The 18,191-nt window shown below is 38.4% G+C and overlaps 1 protein-coding gene across 15 annotated transcripts in view; it reads right to left on the bottom strand.

The window, feature by feature from the left end:
• Positions 1-18,191, bottom strand: part of MRVI1 (murine retrovirus integration site 1 homolog) — a 101,844-nt gene that overhangs the window by 46,837 nt on the left and 36,816 nt on the right. For 8 of the 15 annotated variants that reach the window (XM_032691489.1, XM_032691492.1, XM_032691495.1 and 5 more), the window contains one exon: positions 5,416-5,536. The gene's annotated coding sequence lies outside the window, so the exon portion shown is untranslated. The other 7 variants (XM_032691498.1, XM_032691499.1, XM_032691490.1 and 4 more) reach the window with 6 other exon arrangements.

Below are 18,191 nucleotides of genomic sequence, written 5' to 3'. Positions count from 1 at the left end.
GATGCCAAAAGCAGTTATTAGTTATAGCTTATAGTACAAAAGAAGCTCCTTCACAACAGTATATAATTAAATAATTGAATTTGTTACCACAGGAAGTTGTAAAGGAATTGGAGCACATAAAACAGTTCAAAAACAGATTAGATGCATTCAGAAGACAGGTACAGTGGTAGTTCTGTACAGCCTCTGGGCCTGGAAAGGCCTGACCTGCAGATGGTCGAAAACAGTGAGGGTTAAAGGACATTTCTGCTTTTGGAGTAGCATGAACATGATCCTCTTGTGGGATCAGGTGAATGGTTTGCATGACCTGGCTGTGGAGGCTGAATGTTCACTGGGGGAAGCAGGTTCAACTTCTGAAAGAGACTGATTGTGAGAAAGTGAACAAAGGGAAATTTCCTTTTTGCCCATCCTGAGTAATTAGCAATGCTGAAGGAAGGGGTGGACAGAACAGACAGAAAGTAATGGGAAAAAAAGACTTTTCCATTTTTCTAGTCAATACAAACAGTACACACTATAACCACAGCCAGGATTAAGATCCTGCTGCCATAGGTCTGTACTGTGCTGGATTCCTAAGTAGCCTCCTTGAAGAAGTAAACATATCTCAATCTGAAGAATGTCTGGCATCTCCCTGCTTTGTCACGTTTTAGATTCTTGCATATGAACAAACTTCAGATGTTTTTTAGAGGCTATTTGGGTAGCAAGTCACTGAAAGTATTTTCAGTTCTTTAAGATGCATCAAACAAAAAGGAACTGAATTTCACAGAAGAAAAGACAGTGAGCCAGCAGTTTTCAAACTTTGCAGTCTTACACATACATGCATACATTTGCTCACACATACACTAAATGACATTCCCAGTTATGAAGAAAATTCCATTTGCTTGCAATACTATTTAGTAGAAGACACAAAGGTGCAAAGCAGTATGGAATCTTCTTCCCCTTCTTTCCCCAGCAGAACAAGAAGCTGAGACTGGCATGAAGGTTTACACACCTCTTGATTGCTGTTCTCCATCTTTTTTCCTACTTATTATCACAGAATCACAGAACAGCTCAGTTTAAAAGGGACTTTTAAAGAACAACTGGCCCAATTCTTCGTGGGAAAGGGAGCCTGGATGAGATTGTTGAGCATCCTGTCCAACCGTAACTTGAAATCCTCCAGCGATGGGGACACTACCACAGCCCTGGGGAGGTTGTTCCAGTGAGGGATTGCTCTCATTGCAAAAACATTTCTTTTTTATATTGAGATGAAACCTCTCCCTATCACCTACATTCAGCTGTACAGTGCTGCCTACACTCCTGGTCCAAATGCCTCACGTGTGGCTGAGTCAGAAAAAACACGGGAATAATCTCTGCTCAAATGGTACAAACTGGGGGAATGTCTTAAGATGCTCTTGCACTCCCACTGGTTTCCTCTCACAGAACCTCTAGTGGTGGGAATAAACCCCAGTTTTCTGGGATAGAGGCTGGAAGTCTCTTTTCTCCTTCTCTAATTAATATTTCTTCAGTTCTGTATAAACATCAGGGTTTAGTAGGCAAGGAAATGTAAAAAAAAAATAAGATTGGTCTAAGATACTATGGATGACCTTTCCCCTTGAGATACTAAAATATTGAAAAAGAAATTAGTACTATTATATACCAGCCACTTCACAACTGTAAAAGTTATTTCACACTGTAAGTATGATTTTCCTTGTACACCTAGTAAATTGAATCTCAAAGAGAAATTCCACAATAAGGTTGCCTTAAAAACAGAGAGATAATATATATAATTTTTCATGCACTGTTGCTGGTTTTTACATCATAAATGCACAAGATCAAAACAGAAAAATTATATTTAATTCTTGTCTACCAAGCCTTGTAAGCAACCTCCTTTCTTTTCATCAAAGCTTCCACTCACTGTAGAAAGGCTTTGAAGAGACAAACTGTACATTTTGTTTGCCTCTAAACTTGCAAGTTTTCCCTGTGCTCTTTTGATGAAATGCTATCATGCCTTTAACCTTAGGGCATCATATCTCATCCTCCTGTTGTGTGGCCTGCAGGACAGGAGTAAGCAAGGAAAGCTTACTAACATCAAACCCTGGGAGCACAGACAAGCGAAGGAACATGATAAACAGTTCCTCCAACATCCAAAAATCAAATTCTCATCTCAGTATCCCTCTTCCCCTTGAAGCTCATGTTTGCACTTTTGCCTTAGGAATTGTGATTTGATACCCATTATGAAACTGGCTCTAGTTTACTTGTCTCTATCAATTCTGTTAAAGTGAACACCAGCGTTGCATTAGTCCTACAATAGTTATTAGAGTTGATATAAAGAAATCAAAATTTGATAAGCCAAGGAAGTGATCTTTTTTTCTTACAGACAACACAGATATTTGCTTTCATTTGTCAACTGAAAATGCTGGTTTCAGTCAAAGATTCATCAGTTTGGATATGGCTGGATACAGTTGCTAAATACTGATCTAAGATTACTTTCAAATGTTTCTTCCAAACCAAGTAACACTAAATTTTATGTTCTGTGTGGGAGAAGGATCAAGAGAAGGAAAAGAACCTGGACCTATTTAATTCTGTACATCTTCTTCAATACAAGAGTTATTATAATACCACAGACCTTCAACAGAGAGAGAGAGAGAGAGATGTGAGAATATGTAAAAAGGGGACCTTTCCTAAAGACTCACTTTAGCCATTTGTCTCCCCCAGTCTTGGTTGGTTGATTGTGGGGTATTTTTGTTTGTTTGTTTTTGAATCAACTTAAGTTCTTGTCCTAAAATCAGGAACTTAATTTAGGCTCTCTGAATTGCATTCTGGAGGAACCTCTCTCTTCTCAGACGACAACAGGGAAGCCCAGGGAGACAAACTTCGTTAGGCTCATTAAATGAACCTTTTTTATATAACCCCCTTTCCTGAAGTGACTTACTTCAGATTACCTTCCAAAGAAATTGCCTGGGGCAGGGGAAGGAACAGTGAGCTAAGGAGAGACAGCTTCTATCCTTCTCTTAATTCTTAATTATATTGGCCAAGAAATTAAATTCTTAAGAATTAAAATCTTAATTCTCTTTATTAGTCCAAATCCCAGGCTGCAGCCATTAGGAAACCATCTTCCCAGTAGTTTTGTTTTGCCTCACAGATTGAAAGAAATAAGAAAGGTAGAACTTAGAACTAGAGTTACTAGATTTTCTATAAACATTTAGTGTATGTTCCACTAATCTTTTTTCTTGCATCTTTCCTTTATTTCTTCTTTATAATACCTAATAACTGACTAAAAACAAGTAACAATTGCCAAGCTAGCTTGACAAACAAGATATATAATGTCTTAATCTATGCAAAAACTAATTCCAATCTATCTAAAGATAAATTAATACCAATGGTACTGTTTGATCTGTGCAAATAAGGTGATGTCAAATTGTGTTGAACACGTTTCTAAGGCATGTAAAGATTTTTTTCCAACACAAACTTTTTTTTGTTGTTAATGTTTCTTAGTTAGAACAATGTTTATTTGATTTTCCATGGAGCTTAAAGACAACCTACAAATTCATTTTCTAAGTGTTCCCTCCAAGTGTTATGTTTTTAACCTTCTTGGAGAAAAAAAAAGTATATTTTTACAGAACAAAGAGGATAAAGTTACTAACTGAACATGGCATTTTTTTGTGTTTTTGTTAAAGGAAATATTTAAATTTAAACTCGGAGCCAGCTATGAGGGTTTTTTTCTGGAATTCTCATTATCCAGTTATTTCAGAAATTATTTTCTGAAGAAACAAGGGAATCTAGAAGATAAACAAACATGGCATCTACAATATTTTCCATAACAATTTACTTGCCAACCTGAGTGAATGGCATCCCACTTTTCTATCACATGCACGAAAGAAAAGAGCACTTCAATTCTAAATGGATGCTGAGTGCGCTTTTGAGCTAAGTTGAAGCAAAAAGTAAATTTCAATCACATGGCTTGTTTTAATTGCAACCAGTACCTTAACTGAACATACAGCAGAGCTTCATGAATATTCAGTGATAGAGTAACCAAATACACAACATTAGTGCTTTTGGTATTAAAAAAAAGTTTCATTTTCTTCCTCCATTTTTGAAGCAGAGTGGGGTAATGGAATTTTATTTAGTTCACTTATTGGGTTCATACCCTCTTCATACTCTCCCTTGTATTTCTTCAACTACACCAAGCCATAAGTCAGGCATTAGTAAGTCACGTAACTTTTCTAATCAATTTACTCTGCAGAAACAGGCAGAAGTTATTTGGTCAATTGAGTTTCACAAAGCTCTCCAGCTGTAATCCTTACTATGACAGGTTAATATTCCTGAGGAAGGTCTGAATATTGAAAACATGCTGAATATGCTTTACGTTGGTGCATTACCCAATCTTTATAACTGACCAGAACACTGAAATTTCACCCATTGAAATCATTATTTCATAGCACAAATGCAGCAGAAAATTATGTATTTAAGAAAGTGAGGGATAAAACAGTTCACTTCTGAACTATTCAAGAGATGTGGTTCTTCCCTGTATATTTTCACTGTATAACGACACAGCTTTCACTGTATCCTACAAATATTTTTTTGAAAGATGATTTTTTTCCCCCCCATTTTATTTGCTTTTCAAAAGACCTATTGAAGAATCTCAGAACAATCAAAACACTATCAACATAATTCTTCAGCTTTTCCAAATAAACACTTGCTAACGGGGCAGAGATTTACCACAGTGAAGAAGAAATGATCATTCCCCAAGGCACCCGAGTGAAACTGGCCCCTGGCTCTTCCTTCCTCACACCTGAACTGTTTGTCACATGTTGGTGTTGTGTCCTTCTGCTTCAGGCTGGGTTCAAATTATTACATTCACTGGAGTAAAACTCATTTTGTTATCTAATAGCAGCTGTCTCATCTTGTGCACTTCTGAACTAAATCTCACTTCTGTCACATACCCAAACCACATTTTGTTTTCAGCCCCCAAGAATGCTCAGTTACAGACTGAGTTTTATGATACAACTTCCCTCCCTGAACATCCATCCAGGCAGAGCATTCAATTCAGAGGAATTATGTTTGAGAGTTATGGACAAAAATATAGCTTTTGGATATTACTTACACAATCCAGCAATGATTTTTATCTTCTAGAAATACTTTATTTGTGTTCCATATATTGTCATCTGTAACTTTTACACTAATTTTTAAGGAACAATTTAATTAAGATTCATTTCTGAAGCAGCACTTAATTTAAAAACTAGCAAATGGCCAACATATATGTTAATCAACAAAAAAATTACTGAAATATGTCAAAAATTGTCAGAATAACAAGTGACCTATGCAAGTCTTGTATGTACAAGACTCCTATTAACTGCACTGGATGAGACACAAATGAGAAATCAGCCCAACTGTTTCAAATAACAGAAGTAAAATTTAAAATGCAACCAGAAAGCTTCTTACCTATCAGAGGAATTTAAGGTCAGGAACTCTCAAGGTCAGCATAGTGCCCTGCAGCCCAGGTGAGGAAAGGTTAATGAATATTCAGCAGTCTGATGGCTGGAATGCTTTAGGCAGGAGCTTCCTGTTTTTAAGTATAAGAAACAAATTTAATGTTATCTAGACAGAAAAGGTTTGTTTGTTTGTTTGTTTGTTTGTTCAAGCAAAACAAACAACTCCTCCCAAACAGATGATCAAGCAAAGAAAGAAAACAGGATATTACCACAGGTTAATTTCTTTCAAATAATCAGAGAGCAACTGATCAGTGACTAACCAAAATAAACTATGCAGTCCCTTTGCTTAGGAGCAAATGAGATATCATCCTGCCATTTTTTACTGAGCCTCAGCTGCCTCCTTCAAATGACCAGAAAGCAGATAAGGGCCAGTGTCTCTGGGTATTACTTTATTCTCCCTGGCTTAGATTCAAAACATCTGTTGCATAAGGAAAGTCTAATTGGAATGGCTGCCCCTACCCGGGTGGCTGACATTTACTTGCCATGGGAAGAACCTGTCCACTAACAACGTTCCCATGAACCTGACTGACATGCCTGAAGAGCTGACTGAGCAGGGTCTATAGACTGTTCCCAAAGATTGCAGCAACCTCAGAACTTTTCCTTTGAGGCATTGCAGCCTCAATGGAAAAATCTGCAAAACAGAGGAGGGCCTGTGTTACAACCTAATAGTGCTCTGCACTGCTTTGGAGAGAAGACAAACATATGGGCTGCCACCAACTATTAGAAGTTGGTGTGAAATCACAGGAGAGTTATCAGTCTGTAGCTTTCACCATCTGTTTCACAGACGTTTACAAAAATTTTCCAAAATAAAGATATCAGTGCAAAAAAAAGACGGTTTTGTAACCTCTATCTCCCTATCGTTAAGAAACGAGTTGTTTCTAAGCAGCTAAGCTATCAAAACCTGTTCTTCAGGTATTGTATTTTAACAATTTTGTATCTTATCTCACTCATAACATGCTCACTTGTCTCCTGTCTCCTGCCAATCTGGAGGGCCAAGGAACAGCATTTGCTGTGCCTGGTTTTAAGCTTCACACGTGCCCGCTTGCCAGCTGGCAGAGCAAACAGGCTCCATGGTGATTTCAGCTCACAGTGGAGCCTTTCCCCTCAGCAGCTCTAAGCTGGGTCTCTCCTCTTACCACACCACTGATTTTCACTTGTAGGAATGTAATACTTCTGCAGTCCTCTCTTGACAAATTCAACAAGTTGGACAAGTTCAAAGGGTACTCGGAGGGAATGAAGGGAGGGCAGGGAAGAAGGGGAAAGGACAGCTGGCTGACCACCAGAATAACAGCACAGTTTCTATTCCAAGGAAAACAATACCAAAAATAGATTTTGGAAAGAATAAATGCATAGCTAACACTCGAAGAGGCCTAGTGGACAATATATAATGTGAAGTGTCTCTAACCAACAGCCATATAATACTTCTTTCCTTGGAAAAAGCTTACGTAGCCTTGTTGTTTGTTCAACTCTCCCTCTTTCTCCCTGCTCTGCAATAAGCTGGTGAGCAGTTTCAACCAAAGCTGCTGCAGGGACTGGCAGTATCAAGCAGTTTGCATTTCCATGGCAGAAGCAAAGTCAGATGTACAGTGACCAAAATAGAGACTACACAGAATAGCTTTTAAATACAAAACAAACCGATGCCATCAGTTGTGGTGAGGGTGCTATAGACACAGATCTGAGGAAAATCAGGTTTCTGTGTTTGAAGTATTTGGCAGTTTCACGAAAAATAAAAGCTACAGTTTCTAAGCTTCACACATCTTCTCCTCTGTTGTCTTCTCCCTCTCCCCAACTGGGTAATTCATATAACCACATATTCTCAGCAGTAAAAGCTACCGTATGGTAAATGAAGCACAGATTCTAAAGGCACATTATAATTTGCCACAGAAACATCTCCCAATCTTGACATAAAAAGATAACTTTGTGAATTTTAAGAACAGTTTAATAAACAGGTATCAATAAATATTTATGGATCCAATGTTCAGACTCTCCTAGTAAATCTGTTAAAAAAGCCCCCAACAACCAACAAACCGGACCCACAATCAGTGCTGTTGACATTTTTGTTTAAGAGTAAACCCTTTTGAAAGGTGATTGTCCAGTTCTCCGTGCAGAACAGCTGAGAAGGAAAGTGAACAAAGAATCCCTCAAAGAGGTTGAGAAAGACACGTCCTTCCACGCTCCTGGAAGTTTGTGCAGCTGTAAAGCTACTAAATGTCCCATTTCCTAATGGTTAAAAACAAAATTGAAACACTACAATTAAATCCCAAAGATGCTCAGAATTCATTACAGAAAAATACAGTAATGAGATTGCTAATACAAGCTAGTAGAAATGAGATGGGTGCAACTATCCACATAACACTGTAACTCTTATTTTGAGAAAACCTATAATCCTAGTACATGCTAGTAGTTTATTCAGACTTTTTACAAAAATAAAACAGGCCGAATGTACTTAGAAGTACTGGAGAATTTAAGTGTACCCTCAACCCATACTAAAGTGTGTCTAAGAATCACTTTATCTATATGTTTACTAGCATAAACACCCTTGAACAAGCATATTAATCAATAGATAACAAATGAAACAAACATTAAAAATATATATTTGTATCACTGCTACATTCTTGCTATCAGACCTCTCAACTGGACTTCAAAGCACGTGTTAAGGAAAACACTTTAAATAATTATGAGACTGTTGTGGATCTCCATAATCAAACTGACCAACACACTTTTCTGCAGTTCAAGCCAATTTCAAGGATTCTTCTAGCAAATTGGAATAAAGAGAACCAAACAGCTCTATTGCTTTCAAACAAGATTCCAATTTTTCCAAGTCTTTTCCCTAACATTACTCAGTAGAAGAGAGAACAAGGCATAGAAATGTCTGAAGAAACCATTCAATTCCATAACTGAACTTGCAGCTGCCAGAATCACATGCCTTCCTCTATTGAAAATGCTTTGCGAAGGAAGTTGAATTTCCTGCTCTCTTCAAGAAGCAACTGAATGTTCAAGGCTTTGAGCCCCAGAGAGATGCTAAGGATTCCATTAGCTACGATATAATTTCTTTTCTTTTTGATAGCAGGGTTCACATAACTGCCTCAGGAACAAGGGCTTTCCACACTGACTATTGTAAGGTTACGGGGAGGTGCACTCTGTATTCTGATTTTCACATGATATCATGGGACTGAAGGAATTTAGAGAAAGGTCAACATTTTCAGCAGCTTGTCTTGCAAAGAAATGGGAACTTGGTCAAAATATTGAACTCTGTCACACAAGTCATGAAGAAGCAACTGAATTAAGCAGGAATCCAACTGTCCCCTTTGACACAACTACTTTGGGATTTATACAGTTAGGCCACATTTTGCTCACACGTGACAGTGCAGGGCACCTGGAACTATGGGGCAGCTCTGCCCTCTAATACACTGAGCATCTCTGTCACATTCCCAGTCCCACAATCTCCCTGTCCAGGAAAGGGCTGGTAATGCACTGTGGCAATTCGTACATAATTTTTGATATTTTTATTGCTATAGCAACTGAGTGTAGGCATTTAAACATAGCAACAGCCTTTTTATAGCACTTTCTTGGATGTCAAAATGGCATGTTGTTTTATTTTCCAAGCAGATGCTCAGAAGATAAGTACACAGGATGATTGTACAATACCCACCTTCAAAAGAAAGAACTTCACAATTTCTGAATCATACAAGCAGATAAGTGAGAGGCATACTGTGAGTTTCAAGGATTTTGTTGTGAGTTTAAAGGACTTAGTTCTGAGAAAGCGTATTACTAACTAATACCTGAGGACAAGATTAGGTGAAAAACTTGGTGGATCTGTGCCCATTTTGTAAAAAGCTGTATAACAAATTAAGCAGGTCCTGCTCTGAAGTGGAAAATGCTCCATCAACTCTGATCTTTACCTGTTAAGCAAAAGAAAAAAGGGAAATTGTTTTCCTATTAAGTGGAGCCAGATTCTCAGGAGGGATCAAAATCCATTGAAACAGATCCTTAGTTCACGCACGTGGGGAAAGCTCCACAGCAAACACAGCAACAGCGATTTACAAGTGAGAGTTTGGCCTGCTGTGTGGTTTAAGGAAATACAATTCAGCATTTTCATGCTAAGACTCACAGAATCAGAGAATTCTTAGGGTTGGAAGGGACCTCTGGAGCTTATCAACCCCCTGCCAAGGCAGGATCACCTGGGGCAGGTGACACAGGAACAGGACCACGTGGGTTTTGAATGTCTCCAGAGAGGGACATTCTCCCTGGGCAGCCTGTTCCAGTGCTCTGCCACCCTCAGTGGAAAGGAGCTCTTCCTCATGTTGAGGTGAAACTTCCTGTGTTTTAGTTTACAGCCATTTTTCCTTGTGCTGTCACTGGGCATCACTGAAAGGAGTCTGGCACCATCCTCCTGGCACCCCTTTGAGATATTTATATGCATTAAAGAGATCCCCTCTCAGTCTTCTCTTCTCCAGACTAAACAGGCCCAACTCCCGCAGTCTCTCCTCATAGGAGAGATGCTCCAGACTCCTCATCATTTTTGTGGCCTCCCCTGGATCCTCTCCAGAAGCTCCTTGTCTACTGAGGAGCCCAGAACTGGACACAGCATTCCAGATGTGGCCAAGTAGAGGGGGAGTATCACCTCCTTTGACCTGCTGGCCACACTCTTGCCAATTAACCCCAGGCTGCTTTTCTCTTATATGATATTTTTTCTCTGGGGCCTTTAAATTCTGTATCATTTCTACAAGCAACCAGTAAAAAACCCACCACTTCCTGAGCACATTATTAGACAGGAAAATGCCAAACAGCAACAGAACAGATCTCCTGGTGGATCTTTAGGTATTATTTACTGTTCTGTTACAATTATATGTCAGCTTTGTATAAAGTGAGATGATTGATATCTGCCATTTTACCAAGAAAAACATTTAAAATCTGTTAAACAGGAAATGTCAAAGACTTTTTAAAAAATGAATCTAACAGAAAATGTCAAAAGTTTCTCACATGAGTACAAAGTTTTTAATATTCCAGTGACTCTATTCCATTAGCACACAATATACAAACTTTGGAAGGGACATTTTAATGCTGTGCTTTATGCAGGAGAGATTTCAAACATCCCAAAAGCTCAACATGCAGATAAAAACTGAGTTTTACATATCAAGGTTTTAGAATATATCCCACAGATTGTTTCTCCATGCCCCTTACAGATATTTTCACTTAATTCATTGAGTAAACAGAGAGCAGTTTTCAAGTCTTCCTGATCTTGCTTCTAGTGCCCAAGATACTCGGGAATTCTGATACATCTGCGTGGTTTCCTACAGCCTGCTCCACCAACTACTGCACTTACTCAAAACAGCTTTTAGAGCAGTGCTGATAATTATATCTATCAAAGAATAGGAACGATAAGTTTGTTAACTGCAAGAGCCCTCAGGGAGGTCAAGATGATGGGCACCATTATACTTGCACAGTATGTAGGTTCCAGTCTGAGGTGATGTGCAGAATATTGGCTTGACTTAGCACCTCCTCCTGGGACAAATTCCACCCTCCACTGCAACTAGGCCCTTAATTATTTCATGTTATTATCATGAGCCCAAAGGTCAGTCCCTTTCATTCACTATGTAAAAAGAAAAACACGGGTAATTCAGTGGCTGAAATTGTGAAGCATGTGTGCATTTTTATACATTGTTAAATTATTTCCCTCCCTCTCCACCAGCTCTCCTTCAGCTTATGGCTAGACGTTTTATTTTTATTTTTCTGTTCGGCAGTTACAGCACAGTTCAGCACAGCTTTGGAAGTTTTAACAGGAAATGGATTCATTATATTCTACTATGTGTATATGTGCACCTCCTTCTAAAAAGGTCTGTTCAGAGACATTTCAGAGAAATCGGGGGAACATTTGAAATTGAAATAGTGGATTTTTCTTTTCCAAAATCTCAGAAAAATATCTAATTCTACAGATCCTGTAATTTGTTAGGGCATGCCTATAAGTCCAAAATAAAATGGGTGAAAATAGACCCACTTCCCCTACTCAGATTCTCCTATATTGCAGAATCTTTCCTGCTAACAAATGTAGTCTTTACCTTTGAGGTATTCACTGAGAGCCTGCTCTGTCACCACTGAAATCAATGGAAACTTTGCTGATTATTTCAAAAGCAGAGGCTCAGAGCCAAATTCCCCATGTATAATTTCAGCACTACAAAACATTCTGCAGAATTCTATAAACAGCAATGATGTTACTCAGAAGGCAAACACCTACCCCAAAGCAATGGGTGTACTTGACCCAGCAGCACAGATTTTCTGTCGTGTATCCATTTCCAGGGTGCAAAACATTACAATGGGCAAGAAAAGAGTGTGCAACTCCCACATAAACTGGGAATTTGTGATATCAACTTTTCAACCCCTTTTCTCTTTGCAGAGATTGCAGTACCTACCCATTAGACAGCAGCTCTGTTTGGACAATCACCAAGTGTATTTACAGGTAAATTAGGGGACAACACCGATTCTAAAGTATAAATCTGTATCATGACAAAACACAACAGAATATGCTTTAGCACCAGTTGGGGAAAGAAACTTTCAGGTTTGCATGCACACTTGCCATACGTTAGCTGGCAGGTTTGCATGTTTCCTTCCCTGCTCCTCTCATCTTCCCCGCTCCCAGCAATCTGGATCAGCATTAAAAAAGATCATGTTCTACAGGCCTTACTTTTCCAAACCCACAGATGATCTTATCTACAGCACTATGGGTCCCCAGTGACTTGTGATCCCTACAGACTTTGTGTTTCATGCATTTTAAGGGCAGGTAAAAGCTATTAGTTAGGGCTCGTGGTGGTCATTGCTGTTGTTTAAATCTTTCAGATATTTAATACATTTGGCAATCCCTAAGTAAAAGGGAATTTCTCAAATCATTTTTCAGATTGTAAAATTAATGATAGGCACATTTAAATAAATTAAAGTTAAGAAATAAAGAGAAAAAAATTATTACACCTATTTACATCAGAGAATTAAATCCAGGGATGCTTTTTGAGGCCAAGCTCTCCAACAAAACCCAAGGCTACAAGTCCTCTTGCTCAAATATCAAATCCCTTTCTCCTTTTCAGAATTCTTAGGAAATACTTTCCAGAGAGGGAAACTGATTATTTCAGAGCACTACCCTAAGTCACAGTCTTGGTTCTCCACAGCATACCATTACACATGTACATAAGCAGTAATTCATGCCTTGAGTCACTGGTTTATAAGCTTACACAGATCCATCACCCACTCAGATTTCCTTTCTGTCAGTGATACTGAGATCCAAAACAACTCTTTGACCCACTTTTCATAGGAAGCACAAGCAGAGAACACATCACAAGGAAAATCTGCTTAGTTTACAGGAAGGCTGCAAGTTAGGACAGAAAAGAGATCTCTCTCTGCCCACAAACCCCCCCAGATCTTTAAATAACCCACAAACCTTGAAACACTAAGCATGTTCTTTCCCCTTCCACTCATAAGCCATTTGATGCTTCTTTTTCCTGGACTTACACACTTCTCTAAGGACAGTAAATAGACCAGAGAACTCCAGAACATATACATATGACCCCTGAAAGGAGAAGCTTTCACATCAATCTCTTCTCAGTACCAACTCCCTTCACCTCAGTTGCCATACTTTGTCTTATCCAGTTTTTCAAAAAGTTATTTGACACCATGCTATCCTCAAAAGCTGTCAGGAAGCAGACTGATCCAAAGGAGGATGGAAAAGGCTGGTGCTAAACCCTGGAGCTATGAATCTGGTTGCTAAAAAATTCCCAAATTCCACTGTTTTGGTCCCAGATAAATAGATCTATAGTTATTAAAACTGACTCAGACAGGTAAAAAGATAGGAAGCGAGGAGGTGTACAAGTTTTATGTCCACAGATAATTCAGAACTTAATCCAGAAGGATGTAAAGCAGATGGATTTTTATAAGTGAAATACATTGATAATCCCAGGTACTTATCACAGTGCTGATGTTAACACACAATTTCCATTATGTATAAATAAGCAACTTGTAGTTTTTGCATTAAATTACAGTTACTGTCATCGTAATATCTTCACTGAAGGTAAATTTGCATATAGGCACTACACCATACATTAAAGTTACAAAATAAAAAAGAATTGTATGGAATAAGAACAATAGTTGCTGAAATGCCACAAGATATCATATATTAGAAACATACAAGTTCAGACTTGGAGGAGAGAGACACAGATAAAACTTGAACACCTTCTAAAATACCATCTAAAGTTATACATCCTTGCTCAATTTGAAGGGGTGCATAAAACATCACAAGTAAAGTAACACATGCGAGACCAGCAAATCAGAACAAGGGCCTTTGGAGGCTATTAAATACAAGAATAAATACACTGGAATGATTTTTAATTTCTACTGTTAGTTCCAATAAACTTAGATTTCTATGAGTTGTATCATTAGATTATCAAGCTCCAAGTTCGCTGATATGGGATATAATTGTTGATTTAAAACACAAAGGTCAGATAGAATATTAACCTAAAATCATTGAGCTGTGCACTAATGATAGTCCAGAGAAAAATAAAAGGAAACCTATTACAAGTTTTGCAACAAAATCTGAAATGCTTTAATGAGTAAGATGCCTCTGTCACATTCTCTTGAAGCTGGATGAAGTAAACTTTCTTTAAAGCATGCACAACATTTACCAAATCAAATACAAATGCGGTAACTGTCAGCACTCACAGAACACTGTCTATGCTCAGAAGTCTAAATTCACCCAGTCTTTGCACAGCATAAACTAAAAACTACTGTCTAATCATTCTGCACAGATGGAAATTCATTACTGCTCGCAGAGAACTGTTCACCAGGTGAAGCCATGCTACACAGACATGAAAAATCAACTCCCTTACACAAACTGTTACTAATATGAGTTAGTAATAGAAATTGTCTTCCATTTCAGCTATCATTTCCTTGCACTGACCTCATTCTTTCATGTGGTTTACACACTGCTGTCTGGAGGAAAAAAAGACCTTAACATACATATTAGTAAGACAAAAATGCGTTTTAATTTGCTGAGAAAAGAAGATGCACTTCATTGCAGGGTACCTACCAAATAGCACAGATAAAACTGGAGACCGAAAGTAAATAACGAGATTTTCTATACTAAAGCAAACATACTTTAACATATGAGGGTGGGTTTGTTTTTTTTCTGTACAGCATTCCAATTAGTCACAACTTCATGGTCTTAATCTACATCTAACAGGATTAAAACCAAACACACACTGTATAGAGGAATGGCTCTGGAAATGGTTTTATAACAGATAAGTTCCAGATGAGTAGGTAACCCATCAACGTGAACCACTCTGGCACTGTTAGAAGCATATGAGAAGGGAAGTCATACAATTTAAAAAAAAAAAAAAGATAAAAAGAGCCATCTGTGACATATCTCTTTCTCTATAACATGCTCCCCAGTAAGACTCTCTATTGGTTAACAATACAGATACAGTATCTGTGAATCAGGTCGCCCTGAATTACTGACTACGTACCTTTATTAATCAAGGCTCAGTGTAATTAACACGGTTTTTTCGCTTTCATTCTTGTACACTCCCAAACAGCATGTACGAAGAGAGAGCTTTCATTAACTACACCCAGTTTTTAAGCAGCTAAAATCTGAGGTAGAATTTGAAGAGGGTGGGGGAGAAAAGGTGGAAAGAACCAGCCACCCGGTATCACAACAACAAGGTACTGTACCTTTAAGGAGGAAACATGGTTCCGTTCTGTCTCACGGCTGAAAAAGAGCTTATTCTCCGTTATAGAGATGACTTACCTAAAACTTGAGTTATTCCTCTTTTTCCCTGAGGCCAGCCTCTCTTCACTCTGGGGAGCTTTTACCATTTAAGGTCAATGTTACATCTGGCTCTAGTAACTAAAGCCGAAGCAATTTTTAACTCAGAGATCCAACAGGCTGCCTAACATTAGAATGAGAGTTTAAATTTAAAGTAACTCTTCAGAAAGCCTTTCTTGCCTCAGAGAATTACAGAATTAAAGGCTTTCCTATTCTGGCATAAGTACTGTGAGTACAACACGATGCAGACATCCCATTAGCATTCTTCAAGTTCAGTGCATATAAGCTCGACTTACTCATTTCTGATTAAAACAGGCAAGTAGGAAGAACAGATGAAACAGTTTACATCATGTTATGTTAACCCTTAGAATTTTTTACTGACACAGATGCTACTATTTTTCATTCCTCTCCCTCTTTGTTTGGTCAGAAGGAGTCTAAATTAGAGAGCAAATACAAGGCATGTGAACTTTTAAAGAACGTTGGCTTCAGTCCAGTTTATGGGCTCTGCTCTCCACTTGCAGAGCAGGAATAATTCCTCTTGAAGTCCACAGAAGTTGCTTGCATCCCATGAGAGAATGTAGCTACAAATGGGGCATGAAGAGGGAAAATAAACGCAAAACATTTACCACACTATATGCAGGTACCTGCAGAGGAGTCACGTGCATGTGATTCAAAGCTCTCAGCTCTAAAACAGACACAGATCTTAATCCAGCCCTTTAGCCAACTCAGACTATTTATTTATAAGTACTACAATGGGTCTCAACTAAGAGTTCTGCTTATGCCAGGTGCTGTAAAGTTATTAAATATAAGCAAGCCAAACCCTGTCCAAATAACCTTTCACAACTGAAGTAGAGACAAGAGAGAAGAGGGTGGGAAATGTCAAAAAATTGCAGCAGATTTTGTAAAATTGTTGGATAGTAAGTTTGGAGGGGATATATCAGGACTATTTTAGGAGAAAGGAGTAAAAAATGATAAACTTCCTTTTGAAAGAAGAGCAGTGAGGCAGAAAGAGATCACACAAAGGAAACTAAGGATTTAGTGATTTGATTTGGAAAGCACACTCCATAGGGGAGTCATGCATGGCAACATGAGGATGCTGGTAGGAGAAGAGGGCAAAGATGAGTTGATGGCAATTTAGCACAGTCCTGTAATATAAGGAAAAAATTATTCCACACTTAAGGTATTCTTAGTTCCCAAAATCAACATTGTAAAAAAAGGTTCTGAAAAACTTCTCTAACATTTGCATTTAAGCTTGGTCCCAACATAATGGGAGTAGGTTTTCCAAATGTCATTTCAGGTTTTGATGTCCACTGTCCACTGACAGTCCTTTGCACCATTACTGGCTCTCTGACAAGGCATTCTAACATACCTCCTTTCATCTCCTTGAACTACGATTTTATTATCCACAAACTCAAGTTCTGAAATAGACTCTTGTGACTCAGCATGGTTTCAATCTTCCATCTAGTTGTGTGCAGCTACAGAATTTTTACTAGCATCTGTAATTCATCATTTTCCAGTTTTATTTTCTCAGAATATCTAGGCCACAAGTGTCAAATGTTTCATTTGTCTACAGTAGAAGTTGTGTTTCTGTTAAATCTGCATTCATCCCCATCATAGCAACAACTGCTTTGAAGCCAGTTTGGGCAAGAACAAGTTGTTTACTGTCTTTTAGCACTACTGTCCTCTGGGAAATAAAACTTTTTGCTTAAGTTGGTTGTTCATTGGCCTAGCATCCTATAATCACTGTTGGCCAAATTTAGCCAAGAAATGGAGGTCTTGAAATATTTTCAAGTTCCCAAAAACCTGGTGAAGCCAGTAGCTTGTAAAGCAGATGTAAGCTATTGCCCCTGCTATGGGAGAAACCTACAGTGACAGAGTTTTGGTTCTATTTGCTTGGCCCATCCACAAACAGAACCCCTGCTGTTTCTGTCATATTTAGGGGACACAGAAGGACCCTGGAGGTAATCACAAGAAGGGGAAAACAATGCTTCCATCAATCTTCAGCTCCTGAAACTGCTTGTGTATTCTATCCTATAGCACCCTCAATGCTTTGGCAGGTGCTTTGCCCAGAGATTTCTTTAACGTCAAAGACCTCGGGCCAGACAAAAGTGATACTTGCTAGCTAAAAATCTACATTTTTGAATGAGGAAATATTAGCACCTAAAATTTAATTATTTTAGCTAGATTGCTAAAATTGTATAAAGAGTGCATAGCAACATGTACCATATAAGAAAAAAAATTTTATTTGTTTGCTCTGTTTTTTAAGATCTGGTGATACCTGCTTCTTTTAAAATATTCTAATGCAGATGGCTGGCCACACCCCCATAACACAACCTATTTATGTTGCCACTAGTTCGGTGCTGTATTCCCCAGGAATAACATAAAATCATTCTCTTATAAATATTCTAGAGTATTTCAGAGTAGCTAGATGCAGTTCTCTGGGGTTACATATGGCTTGGTGGTGGGATGTGCCCCTCTCCCACCAGTTGAGTTCCCATTTTCTTGATTTTCATGGCTCTGTGACTTATGAAAGCAGCAGTGCAGGACATATTAATGTCAAGTTTTCACGAGTTGGGCTCCCCAGGTTAAAAGATTTTTACTTGTGCCTTTGAAGAGATAAACACAAGCACTAAAATCCTTGTCTCACTGAAATAATGAAGAGTTCTGCCTCTGGGGCTGAAGTGTAGGTAAGATTTCATACAGGGACTTCACTTTTGGGGCACAACCAATTTTAAGTGCAAGTTTTGTCTGAGCAACAGCAGACAAGTGATCTTGCCACAGTAGCTTTTTTCTAGTTTTGGCTTTAATTGGGCAGACTGGGATACAAAAACTTTTACTCAAATGGCATTTTTGGATAGAAATAGTTGTAGCTGTTTTTGAGAATTCCCATTTTTTGAGATTTATTACTTTTTAAAATTATTATT

This window comes from Chiroxiphia lanceolata, chromosome 6, assembly GCF_009829145.1.
Source record: "Chiroxiphia lanceolata isolate bChiLan1 chromosome 6, bChiLan1.pri, whole genome shotgun sequence".
NCBI lineage: Eukaryota > Metazoa > Chordata > Aves > Passeriformes > Pipridae > Chiroxiphia > Chiroxiphia lanceolata.
Note: the sequence above shows the minus strand (reverse complement) of the source record. Positions and strands in the feature narration are given on the sequence as shown.